Source organism: Trachymyrmex septentrionalis, unplaced genomic scaffold (assembly GCF_001594115.1).
Source record: "Trachymyrmex septentrionalis isolate Tsep2-gDNA-1 unplaced genomic scaffold, Tsep1.0 scaffold107, whole genome shotgun sequence".
Lineage (NCBI taxonomy): Eukaryota > Metazoa > Arthropoda > Insecta > Hymenoptera > Formicidae > Trachymyrmex > Trachymyrmex septentrionalis.
Genome location: NW_017304196.1, coordinates 903940 through 909765, shown reverse-complemented (window position 1 = coordinate 909765; position 5826 = coordinate 903940). Strand labels below are relative to the sequence as shown.

General features: G+C 37.4%; 1 protein-coding gene across 10 annotated transcripts in view; it reads right to left on the bottom strand.

Moving 5' to 3' along the window:
- LOC108746381 (phytanoyl-CoA dioxygenase, peroxisomal-like) overlaps positions 1-5826 on the bottom strand; it is a 52720-nt gene that overhangs the window by 17797 nt on the left and 29097 nt on the right. The window contains exon 1 of one of the 10 annotated variants that reach the window (XM_018483179.1): positions 5347-5510. The exons of the other annotated variants lie outside the window; for them this stretch is intronic. The gene's annotated coding sequence lies outside the window, so the exon portion shown is untranslated. Of the gene's footprint in view, positions 1-5346; positions 5511-5826 lie in introns of those variants that run through there. 10 annotated transcript variants of the gene reach the window in all.

The window sequence follows — 5826 nt, the reverse complement described above, 5'->3', positions numbered from 1 at the left end:
GTGCCGTAAATAAAATTAATAAAATATAAAACTGCGGATGTGTCAATTTTTATACGTATCTATTTTATCAGATGAAATCGATGTGTGATATTCGCGATACTTAACAACGATATCCATCTGCTATGGTTTATTGGAGCGCGGTATCTTAATCTTCATCTTTTCGCTATCGCGCTCCTCGCGCGGACGCAAAATGGAGCAAAATGAAGAGCGCATACAACCACGCTACGAAGTGCTCCACTTCAGTGAAGTAATAGTTTGCCACAAAGGTCGGAAGGAAGAGCACTTCTAGAAGAGAAAAGGGGCACAAGGAGGCGTGGGTATATAGTAGATCGATTGACAAACGGTGAACGCCTATTTGCAGTAGGATAATACTGGCAGTCACGGAGGGATATATCATCCTTTATATCCTCCTCGCTATTGCGCTCGCTATTCTGTAATTATTATCGGGATTTATTTTTGCTTCCACCTTTTAAAAGATTTCTAATTCAATCGCACGATACAGAGAATAATGTCTATCTCGCCTTCAAATATTTACTAGAGACAATTGATCGTTATTTCCAAACAAAGAACAATGGAGGTAGAATCGTGAATCATGTGCGTTACAAAAGAAGTTCTATTGCCTTAGACATCTAATAAAAAAGTTGCCTGTATGCGAACAAAGAGGTTTACCGTTTCTTCTCAACTTATATCAGTATAGCGTATCAGGTAAATTGCACACTTTGCTCTCGCGAACAGCTCATCGCGTCGACGAACACAAAAAGATACGAGCACTCTGGCCAAAATTAAATATGAAGCAACAATTGCCGCTACGGACATATGGATTCAACGTAATGCGAAAGAATATCACGCGGTGCTATATCGTACAGACAAGATAAAACAAAAAGAGAGATATTACACAAATTTCTATTTTAAAATAATATATCTATATCTCTTTTTTCATAAAATCTCCAGTTTAATTCATTTCTTCTCGAATATATATTTGCGCGGAATAATTGACTCATCTCGCGCTGAAGACAAAATAATCCCATCATAAACGATGTATTTTGCGATATATCGCCCGTGTAATTAGCGAAATTCATTCCTTCTACGAATTGCAATTTAATTTATGCGCGATAAATTATTGTTATAATTTCTCATTATTTACCGCTGAATCAATACAACTGGTAAAGTTTAAAAAGCGGCTATTGTAATTATGATTTATTTCTCCTGAAATATTCTGCTCCTGCCGCGAATTCACGAAACAAATATTCCACACACGTCTAGACAGCAAAACTTTTCCCGATGTCGCTTTTATTTTCGAAAGAGACTCAGTTGATTTACCGGAATCATCGTCAATTAATATAACGAGCTTACGAATTAAGAGAAAGGCACATAGGTCATTTTCCCATCTTCGGTACTCACTACATGTACATCTCTTCATCGATCATTAAGCGATACAGCAATTAATAACGTTCGGCACACTATTTGTGATATTATTGCGACTAGATATAAGGTACCCAAATAAAGATAATTCTCAATAAGCACAATTAATCTAAATAAACGCAATTTTCTTTATATTAATCTTTTCATTGTAAAATGAAGCTACTTGTAATAACTGTCGTCAATGATTACAACGGTACAAATTATGCAGAAAAAAATATCAAATTATTTTGACGTGAAACATCAATTATCTGATTCGTTCGTATATGAATAAAAAGAGCGTAAATCTGATAAGAGAAACTATGCTATTATTTAAAGTGATAGTAGCGAACCAACTGCTGTCTGTAAATCTAATTAGCAAATCAGAGCTCCGTCTATTTTCTCTTTCCTAATATATATAATAGGAAAGCTCCGCTCGCGCGTTGCATCGAGTCTACACCTACTGTCTGTGTATATCGATATCCTGCCGACATTCTTGCCCAACAGAAGTTTCCGCTTTCGATGACGGAACAGAACACAGTTTCTCTCGGATGTAACGAACTCTCTACGCAAGCTCTCTGTCCATGTACCATGTGCCACGTTCCCGTCGTGTGGTTTACCATCTTTTACCACGGAAACGTGTGTCGAACCGTACACGGTCGTCAACTGAATTGGGACACGTTTCAGCATACGTACGTGCTCGTTATCGAAGAACCATTAGACCTCTGCAATTATGATTAAATTTAGATAATGTGAAACCGCTATAACTGTCCGCTGAAACTATCTGAGTTTAATTCGAAAAGTAAATTGTATTACAAATCATATTATGTATTAACACGACGAGATGAGAGCATTAATTATATTTTTTCTGAGGCAGCATCTATATAGATACGTAGATTGATGCTTCGCATTTTCTTCTACGTTTTTGCGAAGGTTAAACCATAGATAACGAAAGGAAGTCGCTTACGGGGAATTCCCAGATGTGCGAGGGCTTTCGAATTATCGATTAACCGTGGGATCCTTCTAGGACTCCAGCGCGACGTGTATGTGCGAAGAGTATCGTGCAACAAGTACCTAGCGATAAATGATAGTTCCCTGAGGGCTCTGTAGTTCGAATCCTCGCAAGAAACGGGTCCCCGAGACCTATACCCATGTCTCGTTTGCACAAACCACCAGCGCAACAAGTTACCCGAAGCCGCCGCTCTATATATATGGTATACTCGACTGTAGCAATCGGCAAACTCATTCGGCGGAACCAATCAGTCTTCGAATAATTCAGGAAAGCTCTTACATGTCTCCACGACGCGACGCGCGCGTCGAACGGAAGACAAGTTTCGGCTGGCGTGAAAAATCTTCGTAATGGCGTGGATAATCGGAGATGCAAATGAAGGTGGAGAAATGTTATTATAGTCGCCGTTGCATAAATATAGGCGAACGGAAGAGATGATTTATCATGAAACGACAGGTCAGGATTAATGGCAGCAATGACGGACCCACGGCAGTCTCGCGTGCACATCATGAATATGAGAGATTCTCGTATAAAATTCGCGGTCAGTGGGGCACGAAAAAAAAAAAAGAATGAAAGGAGGAAGGTCGAACGGTAATGTCGATGCACGTGTACCTGCGCGGCTCGCGTGATAGTGGAATACAGGTGGTTTCACAGTGAAATCGAGCGAAAATGGATAAAAGAGGCAAACGGAAGGTCGGCATCGATTGTTTCAGCATAACCTGCGCTAACGTCGTAAAAAAAGAAACGTTCTTTAATCTTATTCAAATATATCCTTTACGAATTTCCTGCGAAACGCGATTATCTGCTTCGATAGGTCTGTTTTGTTCCCCTGAAGATGAACGGTTACTGTTTCCATTTCGCAAAGTATCGTCGTGTCGTTTATACCGCATAAATCGCATAAACGAATACGCGATAAATTGCGTTTTATATAACCCAAGTCTTGGGGAAGTGCTCGGTAATAAAATGCAGGAGACGCGATCGCTAAATAACACGCGATTATGCATTTGCAGAGATTTATTATTCCGTCGTGTATTATACCTCTCACGGATTGCTCTTCACTCATCCACACTCATTAATCATAAATGGGAGAAACTTCCGAATCGTTCCACGTCAAATTGACCGACCAAATTAAAATTTGATCGCTAATTTGGAGCTCAGGATGTATAGTATGTCAACGCGTGCTGCACGAACACATCTATTAATAGCATTTCAGTTTTTAACATTCCTAAATTTTCAATTTTGTGCGATTAATTTCACGACAAGAGGTAGCTTTTGCAATTACATGCGAAATAGCATGAAACAATCCTGAAATGATTTATAAAAATAATCATGTTTATATATTATGCAATAATAGCTCTTTTTTTAATGCATTTTAATCTTTTAAGAACATTACCTAAATTAATAAATTGCTGATAGTGAATGAAGACGCAAAAGGAAAAGAAGCACGAAGCACGGATTAAGTAAAAATTAAAACGGGCGTTTCTATAAAGATTTAAGATCTGTTTAAGTTTTAGATAATTTATTAAAAAAAATCGATATAGAACTTACTAAAGGTAAAAACCTACATAATCTCGCCTCTTAACTCGATATAATCTATTAAGAAGCTGCTTGAAATGAAAAGAAAAAAAGTTCTCTTACCGTCGCTGAGATTTTTATTTCGATTTCAATGCTCTATTGAAATATTTGAAATGTCTGCTCTGTATTATTATTATAATATACTTGTATATTAGGTCAAAGTATTTGTATATTACACGATTTATTATCCTGTATTACAACGTACAATGTAATACAGGAAATACAATCGATAGCAAGTATTCGATAAATTCTTGTAAATATCTATGTAACGCATGCAATCACGTACATGAGAACGCGTGGAGGAATTCTGAATGAAATTCTCCGTTCACCATATTTGCGGAATAGAATGTGTTGCAGGGTAGAATGTGTTCGAAAAGGACGGCGGTTTATGAAGATTAGATTTTATCGGAATTTAAAATTTTAATGGGATTATTTGCGTTCCGCTGCTCGTTATGCAGTAGAAATTACTGCATTACTATTTCGAAACAAATTGGAGCAGTCAACGTAAGGTGAAGTTTATAAATGTCAAGTGCGAGTTTAATGTTACGCAATATCGGCGCAAAAGGTTTATTTAACTGAATCAACAGTCGTAAATTATAGTTAATTTTAGAAAGATGTTTAAGAAAGTATAATCTGATTCAACGCTTGTGTGTGTGTGTGTGTGTGTGTGTGTGTGGGTGGGACTGGACAATTTCGTCAATGTGTATATCATGATGTTTTAATTATGGTTTGGACCCCGACTGAAAGTAACCGAGCGACTATTAATAGTCGGCACTGTAAGATTCAACAACGGTGAACGAGGTCGTCTTTTCCCTTCGCCGCGAGACGATAGGCTAGCTATCTAGGAATTCCAGCAGCCGCATCTCGCAAATCGTATCGACGTGCGTCTACTGGAAGATACGCTAATGGTCGATAATGGAACTACCGCGGCACCGTCCAAATTAAATTATGTCACCCGGCAGCTGCTTGTCGCTACGATCCGCAAAACAATATGTGGCGGAAAATACGCATTTTCGAACACATCGCGGAATAGACGACGCGAGTCATGAGAGAGACTTCCTTTCATTTCAGATCAAAAAGCGTGTCATATTATAAACGTGCTCTAATTTATAATACGATAATATATTATATATGCAATCAAAATAATTCTATAACTCGTTTAAAAAAAAAAAAAAAATCGTGCGACACGCGTAAATTCCTTGCATCGAAAGATTTAAATACTCGTTCAACCATTTACCTAGAAAACACATTTTACGTATTTTATGTTATCATGAAACGGAAAGATTGTTTCTTTTTAATAATTCTTTTTAAAATGCATAAAAGTCGTAAGATTGTCCTTGCATAGAAATCCAGTTTATATTTACTTCTTTGAAGCCGAAAGATGAGGATCAGCGTCACCATAACTGCATACGAATCGTTGAACATTCAACTACAATATGTGACCTTTTGCATGTTCGTCCTTGACTATCTAATTTAACTTGCGTTACATGTCGATATCTATATATGATATAATACAATGCTAATGACAGGTGAGTTGAAGCGTACCGCTGAAGATAACATCGTTTACTATGTGCCTGCCGTAAATATGAAGTTCGCCTGATATCACTCCACATAATATGCAAGTTATTTTTCTGATAGAATTGTAGAATGAAGCGACTGAGATAATGACCAAGTGGCACAAACAATTTTACAGCAGGCTTTATGTTTCTTATGTGCAAAGGAAATTTAAATAAATTATGTATTACAAAAATAATTTTAATTAATTTATATTAATTAAAACTATGGCTTTTACACTTTTCAGTCAGAATTGCCGTTACGATGTCGCACGAGAGAAGCCGGAGACC